The following is an 18130-nucleotide window of genomic DNA, read 5'->3' on the forward strand; positions in this document are numbered from 1 at the left end:
AGGTTGTTTTGGATTGGAGTGGGGTAGATTGTTTTGTTTGGAGAGGGACGGGTTCTTTTGGATTAGAGTGGGGTATATTGGAGTAGATCAGATTGTTTGAGATTAGAGTTGGGCAGATTGGATTGGGGCAGATTGTTTTAGCTTTAAGTTGGTCAGATTGTTTTTGATTTGCATGGGGCAGTTTGGAGTGGGGCAGGTTGTTTGGGATTGGAGAGTGGAGATTGTTTTGAATTGGAGTGGGACGTATTGTTTTTTATTGGAAAGGCACAGGTTATTTCGGATTGAAGTGGGAGAGATTGGGCAGATTGGGCTGGAGTGGGTTGGGAGACTGGAGTGTAGTGATTGGAGTGGATTGGGTGAGTGGTTTCTTTTGTAGTCCGTTGGATTGAAGTGGGTGGATTGGATTGGTCTGGGGTCAATTGGATTGAGTGGGGAGGACTGGATTTGATGGACCCCTAGAAGTTAAAAAGAAGTACCTCAATCATGTCGGAATCAGTGGATGGGCACTGATTATGTTGAATCAATGAGCGCTAGGTCCCTGCTCCACAGACAGGCACAGAAATTATGCTTGGCCCTCAGTGAAGAATTACTAGGCTTTAAAAGAGTGCCTCACAAGCCAACAAATGGTAAACAATGGGCGGGCTCTAAGCCCTGTATAGTTAAGAACAGAGTCTTGCAGGCAAGAAGCATGCACTAGTGCATGCTCACGCAGGCTCAACCCAAAAAAGACCCCTAGGTAAGAATTCTGTAAAAATGGAAGGGGCGTGCCCTTACGTTGAATAAAGTGAAATATGGATCAATAAACTGATGAATGCTGTCTTCCTTACTGTTATGTTATATTATATTAAATACATCTGTAGTGTTCGTACTGCGAAAAACCTCTTACAGCACTGAGAGGGCTTCTTAACCATTAATATACCTAAAGAGAGCTTAGTATACTTAATTGGAAATAGAAAAGGCTTGCTGAAACAGATAGGATTAACTTTACTTTAGAAGAAAACACAACATTCTTGTTTTTCTCAAGGGCTCTGGAGGTGATACAAAAACCTTAATGCACTAAACTGAAAAAGCACAACTGGCTCATCTAAAGCATCTGAATCTTGAGACACTGTTTTCAGATATCAAGGATTTTGAAGAATTATACTTTTTTAAGCATTAACAAAAAAAGTTTGATCCCAGGTGTGAGAAGACGGTTCTGACTATTTGGCTTGCCCTGATTTTTTGCTTTTGGATCACCTGTTTTTTGACATTTTACTGTGGGGGAGCCTCATAGCTTGGAATTCACCCGCAGTAAACTTATGGTAAAATAGACTGTGCATGTTTACTGCGAGTGCCGCCTTGTTAAGCAAAGGCTGCTGTGACACAGTAAGGGTAGGTACCCAGGGCTGGTTACACGTGATCATGTGAGCACACGTGTGAGCACCCATGTGAGGGCTGCGCAGTGAGGATTCCTGGTTTGCACAGCCTAAGAACTGCACTTAGATTCCCTGGTGCAGAAGGGGCCATGCAGAGTGGGTGGTGACCAGGGGTAGGCCTTATGAGTTGGTGTACATATGTGCGGGCTAGTCAGTGTGCTTACTGTATTGATTGCATGAACAATCCGTTATATGTCAATGGGAAAGGCTGGCCTAGGTGCAACTCCAGTTCTTTAGGATCCACAGACTCCAAAGTTGCACCAATGTACACTGTAACCTGCATGAAAAGAATAATGCAGTGGGTTACCAGAACATATTTGTACATCTTATGGGTCATCCAGGAATGTAATATTTCTCTGACTACTCAGGATTAGGGACAATTACTGCTCTGTCAAGTTCCAGAAACAGGGCCTTGCATAAATCAGCCAGCTGTCATTCCATGCCAGGAACTGGGCCTGAGAAACCCTGGAAGGAATGTCAAGGAGGAGGGCTTGAGTCAGGGCACATGTGGTAACTAACATCCGCACAATACCATTGACAATGCATATGTTCTGAGATCATGGATTATGACACTATGGGGCACCTTACCACCACAACGGTAAAAAACGCCTACCGCTGTGGTGCCAGTACCAAAAGACCGTCTGCGTGGCTACCAGCTGTCCACCCTAGTATGACCATAGTCGGATTTCCGCCAAAAGGATGGCAGAAATCTGACTGTGACCATGCCGGCGGATGGCTGTAAGGTGGTGCTGCTGCCAGCAGCAGCGCCATGGCAGTAGACCGCCGCAGACCTTATGACCCATGATACGGCCTGGTGGTGTTCTGCTGGCGGATGCTGCTGCTGGCAGCAGCGCCCCATCCCGTCTCCTGCCGGAGGACCCCTGACAACACGTAAGTCGGGTGCTCCGACAGGGGAGGGGGGTGTTGTGTGTGTGTGGGGTGGGGCGCATGTATGTCTGTACGTGCGTGTATGCGAGTGTGTGATGCGTGTTGTATGTGTGTGCGGGTATGGATGTGTGAGTGCGGGTATGGATGTGTGAGTGCGTGTATGTTGTGTTGTACGAATACGTGTGTGCTTGTATGTATGTCAGTGTGTGTGGTTGTGTGTGTGAATGGATGTATGCATGCATGGATGAATGTCGGAATGAGTGTGTGTATGCGTATGTATGATTGTGTTCATGTGTGAATGAAGGTGCATGTATGTAGTGGGGGTCTGGGAAGTGGGTGTGGGGTGAGTCTGGGGAGGGGGAAGGGGTGGGGAAGACCCCTATCAGTGACAGGGAAGGGATTCCCTGTCACTGATAGTGCTTAATGCCATGGTCTTTGTGGCTGTAAAGTTGCCATAAAAACCATGGGGGTAGGAGGGGTCATAATCCGGCAGGTGGGCATGTGACAGCCACCGGGCTGGAGACTGAAGTCTCCAGCCAGCAGTCGTTACCACTGTGGCATTCAGTGGCCAAACCGCCAATGTCTTAATATGGAGAAAAGTACCACCAGCCTGTTGGCAGTACTTTCCTCCATATTAACGCCATCCGCCGGAGTCACAATGACCCCCTATATCTTTATCCTGCCAACCAAAATGAGTTACCCTACAATGCAGCACAGGAACGAACCCCATCTGTCATTGAGAGGACATTTGGATGAATGAAAAGTAGATTTTGCTGTCTTCATAAAAATGGGGGTGTCCTGCACTATTTGCGTCCTTTTTTCCCAACATCCTAGGGATTCTAGAGGTATCCAGACTTTGTTTGTTCCCCTGAAGGAGATGAAGAAATTAGCCAAAATACAGTGACCATTTTTTTTTTCTTCAAAAATTGGGAAAAAGGGATTTCAGCCTCCTTGCAGTTAGTGACAGAAATGGGTGTGAAACCAATGCTGGATCCTAGAAAATTTAACATTTTGTAAGTAGACTAAACTCTGAATTCATTAAGGGGTCATTTGTGTAGATCCTACAAGGTTTTCCTACAGAAAATAACAGCTGCAATAAAAAAAATATTGAAATTACGGGTAAATAAAACAGCCTTTTTTCTCCACGTTTTACTCTGGAACTTTTTCCTGTGAGGTCAGATTTTTTAAAGCAAAATACTGTTACATCTGCTGGACTCTTCTGGTTGGGGGGAAATATAGGGCTTGTAGGTTCATCAAGAACCCTAAGTACCCAGAGGCAATAAATGAGCTGAACCTTGCAATGGGTTTTCATTCCGTACCGGGAATACAGTCATTCATTTGCTGAAATATAAAGAGTGAAAAATAGGTATCAAGAAAACCTTTGTATTTCCAAAATGGGAACAAGTTAAAATGTTGAGAAGCAGTGGTTATTTGCACATCTGTGAATTCCGGGGTACCCATACTAGCGTGTGAATTACAGGGCATTTCTCAAATAGACGTCTATTTTACATATTGTCTCACAATTGAAAGGAATAAATGTAGAGAAAGACAAGGGGCAATAATACTTGTTTTGGTATTCTGTGTTCCCCTAAGTCTCCCAATAAAAATGGTACCTCACTTGCAGGGGTAGGCCTAATGCTCGTCACAGGAAACGCAACATGGACACATCACATTTTTTTTATTGAAATCTGACGTGTTTTTTGCAAAGTCCCTAGTTGTAGATTTTGCCCTCTAGCTCAGCCGGTACCTAGGGAAACCTACCAAACCTATTCATTTTTTAAAACTAGACACCTAGGGGAATCCAGGATAGGGTGACTTGTGGGGCTCTCACCAGGTTCTGTTACCCAGAATCCTGAGCAAACCTCAAGATTTGCGAAAAAAAACATTTTTTCCTCACATTTCAGTGACAGAAAGTTCTGGAATCTGAGAGGAGCCACAAATTTCCTTCCACCCAGCGTTCCTCCATGTCTCCCGATAAAAATGATACCTCACTTGTGTGGGTGGCCCAGGCGTCTGCTACAATAAAGGCCAAAAACCTGTAGAGATTGAGGGGAATGCACAGCTAGTAGATAAACACATATTTTTCTTTTATACATCTTTAGGCTGACTCTGCTTTGGGGACCCACACAAGTGTGGTATAATTTTACTTGGAAGATTGAGGAGAATGCTGGGTGGTAGGAAATTTGTGACGGAGCGGTGATCCTACAAAGAAAAGTGAATAAAATATGCTTTTATAAGCAAATTTTGAGGTTTCCAGAAGATAATAGGTAGAAAATGTTGGGGGATCCATGCAAGCCACACCTCCTTGGACTTCTTGGGGTGTATAGTTTAAAAAAATGTCTGGGTTTGGTAGGTTTCACTAGATGAAGGCCGCACCCAGGACCAAAAACATAGGTGCCCCCCAAACACAGGTAGTTTTGCCATAGATATTTTGATGTGTCTACGTACTTCTGTGATGTTCCAAACACTAAAATTGTGAAAAGAAACACACTTATGTTATCTTAGAAAGACCCCTCACCCACCAACCAAGTTGGTGGCATGCTCAATCATCGGGGTCCCACCCGATACACATAGCATGTCACCGGTGTGCTGTGACGCCTGGTTACAGAGGAGCAGGTTTTGTCATTTTTACTACACATACTGGTTGGATTTGTCACAAGGGAGAGTGATGGTTCAGTAGATCAAATTTTATTAACAAGAGATTTCACAAAAGTGAAATGCACTGTTAATAACTGTAAGGCCAAACAACTAAACTAATGACTCACAGCTCGTGATCTGTAAAGCCACGTTAAGACACCAACCACTTTACAGTCCATTCACACACCTTTCATACATGACATGCACAAGACTATTCACTGCCAGCCGTGGGCCCAGCACATTACAACACTCGCATCAACAGACAGTGCCATTCAAAGACCATCACTTTCATACACCCACATGCCTGATACAGCAATCACACCAGCTGATGGGAGTGTGTGGACTGGCATTTGGCTTGCACCGCCAGCCAAGTGCCAGTCCACACACACAGCTAGCCAAACCCCACCCCACACCCCCCCCAGCCAAGCGCCACCCTACACACCCCACCAGCCAAGCGCCAGTCCATCTACACCCCATCACTTTTTTTTTGTTTTTAAACCAGAAAGAACCACTAATTATAAATCAGTACAAAAATACAAACACAAAAGCTCTAACTGAATACATGACAGTAATGCCGACCGTGAAACTGAACATATGAACATTTTAAACCGCAGTTTATGCTAACAGTATTTCCTAATAATTCTTCTGTGTGTGGTAGCTCCCGAAACAGCCACCCACACACAGACCAGGCTTTGAAGGGCAATCAGGGCAGTACATCCTAGTATCCATCATGATACCTCTTCGAGCACAGACTCTACTTCTCTTTTTTTTTGGCCTTGGGTGGAATGTGCTCAGCAAAGTCACAATCTTTCAATCTAGCCACATCCTCCACCACTGCTTCTCTAGGAACTCTTGCCTGTTCCAGCACAACAAGGGTCGCTATGATAGACTCCTGAAATTTCACAAATGTCATCCATGACCCTGGAAAACGTAACAAAAGCATTAAGTTGCAAAGTGGAACAGGTGAACTGCTAATTTCTTATACCAAACATAAGCCTTACGAGCACCAGTGTAAAGTTCCAACCTCTAATCTACTCTATCAACACCACCAATGTGCTTATTGTAGTCTAAAATGTACACAGGTTTGCGCACTTCAGCAACCTGACCCCTAACAGACACAGGTGAGGTGCTCTAATCATGGATGGTAGTTAGCATGTACACATCCCTCCTGTCTACAAGAAATTTCAGAACTAGCAGCTCATCATTCCGCAAGGCACTGCACTGTCCCTTCTCAAGTCTTTTACAGACAAGCTCTCTTGGATATCCTTTTTGATTAGAGTGGATTGTTCCACAAGCAATAGTGTCCACTCTGACCAATTCCTTGAATAACTGAACTCCAGTGTAGAAATTATCTACATATAAATGATGACCTTTGTTAAAAAGTTGTCTACCAAGTTCCCTTATAATTTTCTCACTAACTCCAAAAGTGGGCGGACAAACGGGGTGGGGGCGGGGGTGTTCAATACTAGAATCCCTACCAATGTAGACCATGAAATTATAAACATATCCTGTACTACTTTCAGACAGCATATACAACTTAATTCCATACCGTACCCTCTTGCTAGGAGTATACTGCCAAAAAACGAACAACCCTTGAACAGGACCAAAGACTTATCTACAGATATTTCTTTGCCTGGAACATAGATCTATGAAAACCGATCTACCAAATGATCAAGGACAGGTTTAATCTTAAAAAGATGATCAGAATCAGGGTGATCTCCTGGCAAGTCTAATGCATTATCTACAAAATGCAACATCCGAAGAAGACGCTCATACCGGTTACGGCTCATGATTGCAGGAAATATAGAAAGTGCCATCACAGGACTAGTAGACCAATATGAAGACAGTGATGGCTTCCTTATCACCCCCATCAAAAAAGTTAAACCCAATAACTTTTTCAACTCTACCAGATTTGTGAAAATCCACGGACTAGCTCTAGAATGTGGCCTAAGTCTGGCAGCGTTGTCCCTCAAATACTGCTCTGCATACAAATTAGTCTGCTCAGCAATCTCTTCCAAAAAGACATTTTCCATAAACAACACAAAGAAGTTGAAAGGCAAAACTTTTTCCGTATTTACTCTACACCCTGGGAAACCAGTAAAGGTAGGCAACTGTGGCTGGTCCATGTTTGGTGCAACCCACATGTCAGGTCTTCCAATGGGAAGCCTTTCAGCCGCTGGCTGCTGCACCATTGGCATATCAGTAGCCTCCTTTTAAACAAGCACTTCATCAGCACTGAGAGTGGCTTCATCATCAGATGATTCCTCTCTGACAGAAAATTCACTTCCAGAATCTTGCACTTCATCCTCTGCCTCAGATGCAGAGTCAGTCTCATAATCATGATCAGAAGTCGACTCGAAAAGCACACCAACAACCTGCTGAGCGGTCATCCTACAGCTAGCCATGGTCCTTCCTACAAAAATTGACTGGACAAATGCACCGCCAACAACCAGCACTGTGTAAGATAAGTAATAACCAAAGTGTAACTTTATCACTAAGAGTTTTAAACTCAAAAACTATACCGCTCACTTACCTGAAAAAGCTTCTCACCAGCAACTACTCTGCACAGCCACAGCATTCACCAATGATATACCACTAAAAAGAAAAAAGAAAAGCAAATTAGACATAAGACAACACAAATATCATTGTGCATAAATCTAAGGACAATTTCACACAGAATCCTGCATTTAGTATGCCACCTACAAACATGTCATTCATGCATGGCAACAATACTCCTTTGGAGTAAATTTCTTTACTTACCTAAAACATGCAACTACGAGAACAGCAGGATAACCACTGCCAAAACCGCAACAAGCCACAGCAAAGGAAGCAAAAGCTTTGAACTAGAACAAAAAGGAGAAATAAACTGTTATAATCACAAATGCAAATACTTCGCCAGTTGACAAACACCCGCCACCAAACATTTATATATTTTCCCTGGTGTCTAGTGTTCTCTTAAAAAATATGCCAATCTACCCCAAAGGGGCAGAAATGGCATGAATATACTTCTCCCTTTGGGGGTGACCTTTGCCCAAGTGGCCAGCCCCCCACACAAAGCACACACACACACACACACACACACACACATGATCCCTTGTGCTAAGTCGATTCTGGCCTCCTTGGGGGCAGATGGGCCTACAAAAAATAGGGGGCAGAACTACCCAACTGTGCTTTGTCCCCCTTGGGGGTGACCCTTGCCAAAAGGGGCACCCCAACACAAAAAAACAAAGGAAAGAAAAAATCCCTGTTGTCTTTATGACTTCTTCTCCCCCCGGGGGCAGATGGGCCCCAAATAAATAGGCCTATCAGCCCCCAAGGGGGGCAGAAATGGCACAGAATATATTGCCCCCTTTGGGGGGTGACCAGTGCCCAAGTGGCCACCCCCCCACAAAAAGCGCACACACACACACACACACACGATCTCTGGCGCTAAGTGGATTCTGCCCCCAGGGCATATGGGCTGAAGAAAAATAGGCTGATCTGCCCCCAAGGGGGGGAAACTGCCCAATAGTGCTTTTTGCCCCTTGGGGGTGACCCTTGCCCAAGGGGCCACCCCAACACAAAAAACAGACACAATAAAAATCCCTGGTTTCTAGTGGCTTCTCGGCCTAAAAATAAAAGGCCAATCTGCCCCCAAGGGCGGCAAAAACAGCGAAAAGTACATTGGCCCCCCCAAGGGGAACGACCCTTGCCCAAGGTGTTGCTCCCCCACACTGTAGACACACACACACATAAACAAATTCCCTGGTGTCTAGTGGACATTCCTGCTGCCCGATCGCATCGCTGAAAGAGACATCGAGGGAAAGGAAAACCCTTTCCTTTCCCCTGATGCCACTTTTTAAGTAATCCCCCCCCCAGGCCCGGAGGAAAAACGTACCTCCTTTCTCGAATACGCGCTGGAAGCAAATGGCTTCCAGTGTGTCTGGCACCCTCTGATGATCTCAGCGCACGATCGCGTGCTGACATCATTGGAGGGGGTGAGGAGCTCGGGGGTGGAGTGGCATAGATTCCCCTTTCAATCCTGACCTGGGGGTGAGGGGGCGGCCCTCGGCGGGAGCGCTAGCGCTTCCCCGAGGGACAGTCCCAGGACGTAATGGTTACGTCTGTGGCGCCTCAGTGCAGCAGCCACAGATGTAACCATTATGTCCTTGGTGGGCAAAGGGTTAACCCCTTTGCTGCCAGGGCTTTTCCCCCTCAGGTGCCAAGCCTTTTCTGGGGCTATTTGGGGTAGTTCAGGCTTAGGCCCTCATAACTTTTTGCCCACATAAGCTATCCACGCAAAATTTGCATCCTTTTTTGCCAACATTCTAGGGATTCCAAAGGTACCCAGAGTTCGTGGCTTCCCTTTGAGGAGACCAAGAAATTAGCCAAAATACAGTTAAAATGTCTTATTTTCAGAAAAAGGGAGGAAAAGTGCTGCAGAAGAAAGCATGTATTTTTTTCCCTGAAAACGAAATCTGCAAAGGTTCTGCTGTGCTAAAATCACCATCTTCCCAGCTTTCAGGAACAGACAGACTTAAATCAGAAAAACACATTTTTCAGCACAATTTTGGCATTTTAGTGGGACATACCCCATTTTTACATTTTTTCTGCTTTCAGCCTCCTTCCAGTTAGTGACAGAAAGGGGTGTGAAACCAATGCTAGATCCCAGACAGCCTAACATTTCAGAAAAGTAGACAAAATTCTGAATTCTGCAAGTGGTCATTAAGGTAGATCCTGCAAGGTTTCCCTACAGAAAATAACAGCTGAAATAAAAAAATATTGAAATTGAGCTAAAAAAACAGCCATTTCTGTCCACATTTACTTCTGTATCTTTTTCCTTCTATGGCAGTTTTCTGGAAGCAATATGCTGTCATGTCTGCTGGAATCTTCTGGTTGCAGGGATATGGGGCTTGTAGGTTTATCAAGAACCCTAGGTACCCAGAGCCAATAAAAGAGTTCCACCTTGCAATGGGTTTTCATTGTATACCAGGTATACAGCAATTTATTTGGTAAAATATAAAGAGTGAAAAATAGGTAACAAGGAAACCTTTCTATTTCCAAAATGGGCACCAGATAAGATGTTGAGAAGCAGTGGTTATTTTCACATCTCTGGATTCGGGGGTCCCCATACTAGCATGTGAATTACAGGGCATTTCTCAAATACACTTCTTTCTTACACACTGCCTTACATTTGAAAGGAGAAAATGTAGAAAAAAACAAGGGGCAAAACACTTGTTCTTCCATTTTGTGTTCCACCAAGTATCCCAATAAAAATGGTACCTCACTTTTCTGGGTGGGCCTAGTGCCCGCAACAGGAAAGGCCCCCCCAAAAAACATGGACACCATATTTTTACATTGAAATCTGACGTGTTTTTTGGAAAGTGCCTAGCTGTGGATTTTGGCCTCTAGCTCAGCCAGCACTTAAGGAAACCTAGCAAACCTATACATTTTTTCAAACCTAGACAACTGGTGGAATTCAGAATGGGGTGACTTGTGGGGGTCTCACCAGGTTCTGGCACCCAGAATCCTTTGCAAACTTCAAAATGTGCCTAAAAAAAACATTTTTCCCTCGCATTTCGGTGCCGCAAAGTCCTGGAATGTGAGAGGAGCCACAAACTTCCTTCCACCCAGCATTCCACTGTGATAAGGTAGCCCCTTCTAGCATGTTTACCCCCAATTTTGCACCTGTTTGTGAGTGTGTGTCAGTGTGTTTTCACTGTCTCACTGGGATCCTGCTAGCCAGGACCCCAGTGCTCATAGTGAAAACCCTATTTGTCAGTATGTTTTTTCCTGTCTCACTGGGATCCTGCTAGCCAGGACTCCAGTGCTCATAGTTTGTGGCCTAATGTATGTGTTTTCAGTAGTGCTTAACTGTGTCACTGAAGTTCTACTAACCAGAACTTCAGTGCTTATGCTCTCTCTGCTTCCAAATTAGTCACTATAATTTGGTGACTTCATTTACCAATTCCAATTGGCAGATTAAACCCTTTAATAAGTCCCTAGTATATGGTATCTATGTACCCAGGGCATTGGGGTTCCAGGAGATCCTTATGGGCTGCAGCATTTCTTTAGCCACCTATAAGGAGCTCAGCCAAACCCTTTCACAGGACTGCAACTGCAGCTTGTGTGAAATAGTGCACACACTTTTTCACAGCCATTTCACAGCACTTAAGTAACTTATAAGTCACCTATATGTCTAACCTTCATTTACTGAAGGCTAGGTGCAAAGTTACTAAGTGTGAGGGTACCCTTGCATTAGCAAAGGTGCCCCCATGCCGTCCAGGGCCAAATCCCTGGATTTCGTGAGTGCGGGGACACCGTTATACCCCTGCACTACATATAGGTCAATACCTACAGTATATGTAACTTCACAATGATAACTCTGAATATGGCCATGTAAGGTGTCTAAGATCATGGACTTGTCCCCCTATTTAAAATCTGGTATTGAAGGGCCACTCCCATGCATCCTGGGGGCTCCACCTTGGACCCCCTGTACTGCCAAACCAGTTATCTGAGACTTGCACTGCAGCTACAGCTGCTGCTCCCTCACAGACAGGGTTCTGCCCTCCCGGGGTCTGAGCAGCTCAGTCCCAGGAAGGCAGAACAAAGCATTTCCTTTGGGAGGAGGGTGTTACACCCTCTCCATTTGGAAATAGGTGTTACAGGCTTGGGAGGGGTAGCCTCTCGAAATGCTTTGCAGGGCACAGATGGTGCATAAGCTGTACACCAGTTCAGGGACCCCCAGTCCCTGCTCTGACACTCCGGAGATCTCTGAGTGGCCAGTGCCAGCAGGTGATGTCAGAGACCCCTCCTGAAAGGTGCATACCTGATTAGGTAGCTAATCCCCCTCTCAGGGCTATTTAGGGTCTCTCCTGTAGGTTCCTCTTCTGATTTGGCTTGCAAGTTTCCACCAGGAATCCTCTGCAACTCCTGCTTAATTCTCTGACCTCGGATCAACTGCAGACTGCTCCAGCAACTGCTGTAACTGCAACAAAGTATCCAGAAGGGTTACTTTGACTCTGCAACTTCAGCTGCAGCCAGCAACTGCAACAGTGTTCACCCTGCACCAGAAGTACCGAAGAAATCTGTGGAGTGACGGAGTCACTTCCCTGCTCCAGCAGGCACCTTCTGAAACGACAGCCGGTTCTCTTGGAGTCCTCTCCTGGGGACGATCATGCTCAGGTGGTGTGGGACCTTCATTTGTAGTGCTGCAGCAACCGCAATTTGCACCTTCTTTGTCCCTGTGTCCTGGGACCTCCGTGGGTGCTGCCTGGTCATCTGTGGGTTCCCTCTAGTGTTGGGAGCCCCCTCTGCCTCCTTAGGGGGTCATTCTGACCCTGGCGGCCACCGCCGCCAGGGCCACCGACCACGGGAGCACCGCCAACAGGCTGGCGGTGCTCCCACGAGCATTCTGACCGCGGCGGTTCAGCCGCGGTCAGAAGCGGCAAGTCGGCGGGCTCCCGCCGACTTACCGCTGCTCGGGGGAATCCTTCATGGTGGCGGAGCGGCGGAGCGCGCTCCGCCGCCATGAGGATTCTGACAGCCCCTACCGCCATCCTGTTCATGGCGGGAAACCCGCCATGAACAGGATGGCGGTAGGGGGTGCCGCGGGGCCCCTGGGGGCCCCTGCCGTGCCCATGCCCATGGCATGGGCACGGCAGGGGCCCACGTAAGAGGGCCCCGCAAAGTATTTCAGTGTCTGCCTTGCAGACACTGAAATACGCGACGGGTGCAACTGCACCCGTCGCACCCCTGCAACTACGCCAGCTCAATTCTGAGCCGGCGTCCTCGTTGCAGGGGCATTTCCTCTGGGCCGGCGGGCGCTCTTTTGGAGAGCGCACGCCGGCCCAGAGGAAATGTCTGAATGGCCGCCGCGGTCTTTTGACCGCGGTGCGGTCATTTGGCGGCGGTACTATGGCGGACGGCCTCCGCCGTCCGCCATAGTCAGAATCACCCCCTTAGTCTGAGTTTAGGCCCCCAGATCTCTCCTGGGTCCAGGCAGCGCCATTTTGATGCAAACTACAACATTGCTTGAACCAAGGCTTGTTGGACGAATCCAGCACTACAACTCGCCTGCATCCAACATCTCCACGTGGGACATCCTTTGCACCATGCAGGATCCTGCGGCCATCTTGCTTGGTGCTCTTCTGCAGACTTCTTCCAATCGGAGAATCCTCTTTTGCACCATCTTCTAGCTTGGCAGGGGCTCCTGTCCTTCCTGGAATTTTCTGTGAATTCTGGACTTGGTCTCCTCTCTTTGCAGGTCTTCAGGTCCAGGAATCCACCAGTTGTTGCTTGCAGCCTTGCTTGGTTCTTGCAACAACTCTAATAACGACTTGCAGTGTGTCCTGAGGAAACTTGCAGTGCTTTACTCCTACTTTCCTGGGCTCTGGGGTGGGGCATTTTACTCACCTTTGAGGTTTTCTTACACTCCCAGCGACCCTCTACACACTTGCCCCTAGACCTATTTCGACCTATTGCATTCTATGGTATTTTCTATTGTTTGCACTGTCTTATGACTATTTACTTATCTTATTTTGGTGCCTAGTGTATTGTGTATAATACTTACTTCTAGAAGGAGTATTGCCTCTAAGATATTTTAGGCCTTGTGTCACTAAAATAAAGTACCTTTATTTTTGGTAACACTGAGTATTGTCTTTTATTGTGTATAAGTACTGTGTAACTATAGTGGTATTGCAGGAGCTTTGCTTGTCTCCTAGTTCAGCCTAAGCTGCTTTGCTACTGCTACCTCTATCAGCCTAAGCTACTAGAACACTACTACATTTCACTAATAAGAGATAACTGGACCTGGTATAAGGTGTGAGTACCCAAGGTACCCACTACAAACCAGGCAAGCATCCTACATCCACCAAGTCTCCCGAAATAATGGAACCTCATTTGTGTTGGTAGGCCTAGTGCCCACGACAGGAAACGCCCCAAAACGCAACATGGACACATCAAATATTTACAATGGAAACTGATGAGGTTTTTTTTAAAGTGCCTAGCTGTGGGTTTTGGCCTCTAGGTCAGCCGACACCTGGGACAACCTACCAAACCTGTGCATTTTTAAAAGCTAGACACTTAGGGGACAAAGGATGAGGTAACTTGTGGTGCTCTCACTAGGTTCTGTTACCCAGAGTCCTTTGCAAACTTTAAAATTTAGCAAACAAAAAATGTTTCCAAACATTTTGGTGAATGGAATTTCGAGAAACTGAGAGGGGGCACACATTTCCTTCTGCCCAGCATTCTTGCAAGTTCCCTGATAAAAATGGTACCTCACTTGTGTGGGTTGGCCTAGTACCCGCAACAGGGAAGGGTCCAAAACACAACATGGACACATCATATTTTTCTTATGAAAAGTGGCTTTTTTTTTGCCAAGCTGTGGATTTTGGCCTCTAGCTCATCCGACACCTAGGGATACCTAGCAAACCTGGGCATTTCTGAAAACTAGACACCTAGGGAAACCAAGGATGGCATGACTTGTGGCACTTTCACCAGGTTCTGTTACCCAGATTCTTTTGCAAACCTCACAATTTAGCAAAAAAAAAAATGTTTTTTCTCACATTTCGGTGTTACAAAGTTCTGGAATCTAAGGGGAGCCACAAACGTCATTCTTCCCAGCATTCCCCCACATATCCCGATAAAAATAGTACCTAAGTGCCCGCAACAGGAAATGCCCCAAAATACTTCATGAACACATCACAATTATCAATTACAAAAATACCTGTTTTTGCGGGGGGCACCAGCATTTTTGGTCCTGGGCTCAGCAGCCATCTAGGGAGACCTACCAGACCTGGACATTCCTGAAAACTGACACATAAGGAAGTCCTGGGAGGTGTTACTTGTGTGGATCCCCTAGTGATTTCTTGATTTCTTACCCAGATTCCTCATCAAACCTAATTTCTGTGTGGGATCACCGCACCAGCACAAATTTACTACCAGTCAATGTTCCCCTGAGTCTCCTGATAAAAAATTATACCTCACTTGTGTAGGTTGGCCAAGTGTCTGTGACAGGGAAGAGCCAAAAACATGTTGGTATTTAGGGGAACCAAAGCGGGTCCAAAAGGGCAGTTTGGAAAAAAACATTTTTAGGCTGACAAGTGGGGCAGAATTTCTATTGGTATAGATGCGACAATGCTGGGTGGTAGGAATTTTGTGGATTCACCCCAGATTCCAGATTGTTCCATCACAAAAAATGTGGGGAAAATGTGTGATTTCAAGCAAAGTTGGCGGTTTGCAGGGCATTGTGGGTAAGAAAATGGTGCGGTACTTGTGAAGCACACCACCTTGGACTCACACAGATGTTTACATTTCAGATGTGTCTAGGTCTTGTAGATTTTTCTAGATGGCAGCACCCCAAAGTCCAAAAAGTGCAGCGCTCACCATTCCAAGTGGAACAATTTTGAAAGTTAGCCAAGCTCTCATGACCCAAATGTAAAATCAAAACCCAAAATATTCAAATGTCCTCTTGCTTGTCATTGGGATAAGATTTTTTAGTATGCGGGGTTGAGCTGAAGGACTGTTTCCCCCTTCCTTTGGGGTGGGAGCATAACCATGCTCGTACTGGTTGATAGCCACCACCCCACTATTTTTTTTTTAACATGGCATCTAGTAGGCTTTCTGCCCCCCCTCCCCCGGGAGTTGATCTAGGGGAATTTCTCCATCTGCCCACCGGTGGGCAGAACAACTTTGTCCTCCATTTATTTGGGAGTAGGGGTATGGCCATACCCCCACCCTCTTTTTTAAATAAATATATTCTTCCCTGGTGTCTAGTGGGCTTTCTGCCCTCCTTGGGGGCAGAATGGCCTTATAAAAACATGCTGATTGGCCCCCAAGGTGGGCAGAAATGGCCAACAGTAATGTGCCCTCATGGGGAGTTGCAGGAATGCTCAGAGAGACATGAAAGGAAAAGTATTTTCTTTCCTTTCATACTTCTCCAATCTCCCCCACCCCTTATCTGTAGAGAAACAAAAGCATTTCTCTTCCGATTACGCTGGAAGCTCAGTGGGCGACCTCTAATGAGATCAGCACGCGATTGCACTCTGACATCATCAGACATCACTCTGGGGGTTGGGGTGGCAGGGGAAGCGCTAGCGCTCCCCCCTTGGGCCGGGTGTAGGACGTAATGGTTATGTCCTCGGCACAGCAGCACTGTAGCCGTGGACATAACCATTACTTCCAGTGCACCCAAGGGGTTAAAATCCGCTAAGTTTGCTTTGTGTTTTAGGTGTTTGTTTATGGAGTACTACATATCCTATAATACACTACTCAGGTAAGCTAAACCCTTGTAATGGTGTTTTGATGTATTATACCATAGGTTAACATTTCCCAGCCTCACAAGGTTACAATGTTGCCTAATACATTGCTGCAAACATGTTATTGTAATAATGTAAGTGTTTGTAATTCACCTTTGAAGTAGCAGGAGCCTCTAAAGGTTCAATATTCCTGAGGCCAGACACAGTTATTTTTTTTCTTTTGTGATTGTCACATAGAGGGATGTTTTTCCAAACAAAGTATCATGATGAATTACACACTCTTCAGTGAATTTTATTCAACTCTTTCTCTAAGAATTTTAATTTTCTCCTTCGCTCTCCATGGGCCTTCTCCTTCTCATGATTCTGGTGGAACATTTTCCTGCTTTCCAAAAGCTGGGTGACTGAGATTGGTGCTGATCGCAGTTAGATTTGACTGGCTCAATGTTTGTCAGTGTTCTTATAGCCCGCTGCTACCCTACTTCTGGTTTGTGATGTCATCAATCTCTGCCAGGTAAAAATTCTGTATTTGTGACTCAATTTACTATTTACAGAATTGCTGCTTGCGACTCCGTAAATTGAAAATATGACTCGTACCGAATCAGTAATGGTCAATTGATCCCATTTTTACAAACTGAATACCAATTCATAATTTGAGATTTGGTAACTATTGCAAATTATGAAACGATATTCATTTACTTCGTATATCTATCCCAAAGTGTAAAGAACTTACCAGTAACAAACAACGGAACAAGAAAATGACACCATAAAAAAGAAATGCAGCACCAATTTATAAGAATAGATTTTGTTTTAATTAATTTTTAGAGTCCAAGATAAGCAAAATCCACTAGTAGGTTTCGGAGATACCATTTCTGAAAGGTTTTATAATTTTTAATTTCAACCATAAACAAGCATGTCAATAAAAAATTTGCAAACTTTTGAAAAAGTTTAGAAAAGTTAGTTTGCCTACTCCGGCCCATCTTGGGAAACCAAATACAACAGGATGAAGGTCTGGTAGGCCAGTGGGGTAAATCTGGACAATTACCTGTCCACCAGAGTGTTTTTTCAGTCAAGTTCTAAACTTTATAACACAACCATCATAGACTTTAATGGAGTGGTCCTGATGCTGGGTATGTAGGATGAAAAGATGCTCAAAGATGGTCTAGTTGCTGTGTGGTCAAAGGGTGTGTGTTTGTGGTGGTTCCTCGCTCCACAGGTCATGTGGGGTGGCTTTGGCCATAGAAGTCCAGGTCCCACAAACTTGTCTTTGAGACAGTAAAAGGCCATCTGCTGCTTGGCTACCAGTCTCCAAACAAAGCAGTCACAGCTAAATCTTCTATTGTCCTTTTTGGGCAACCAATCTGGACTCTAATGACACTCCTTGATCCTACCTACTTGGGTGCAACTTTTGGTAATCGAGGATGGGTCTATTGGGACACTCAGTGGCGGTCAGTTTTGATTTCTTCGAAATGGCTACCAACTTGCTGGTTTGGGCTTCTTCAGCTTTAATGTTCCTGGTGCTGTTCCAGGAGGCTGGACAACTGACCCTTGGAGTCACTTCTTTGGTCAGGGACTGGCAAATGATTGTCCCCAAATCCAGGGCCAAGGACATGATCCAAACTTCCTTTGGAGAAGCATTAGGGACTCGCTGTACCATCATTTTGAAGCCCCTTGGAGGACGGTCCACCTGCTGTTACATGCTGTCGCTGCTGCAGCACTTTAAAGCACCACTTCATAACCTGCAATGCAGGTTACACTGGTTTCTCCTGTTGGGCAGCATTAGTGACTCTCTGTCCGATAGTTCAGGAGCCACTTGGAAGAAAATGGGCTGCCTGCTGCTACTCATCATCACTGCTGCAGCTCTATAAAGCTCCACATCATCACCCGGGGTGTGGGATGGGTGCAGGTCATGTTTGGACGATGACCGGGCCAAGAGTGTGCCCACCTTCACCGGTC

The sequence above is a fragment of the Pleurodeles waltl genome, chromosome 11 (assembly GCF_031143425.1).
Source record: "Pleurodeles waltl isolate 20211129_DDA chromosome 11, aPleWal1.hap1.20221129, whole genome shotgun sequence".
In the NCBI taxonomy this organism is placed as follows: Eukaryota; Metazoa; Chordata; class Amphibia; order Caudata; family Salamandridae; genus Pleurodeles; species Pleurodeles waltl.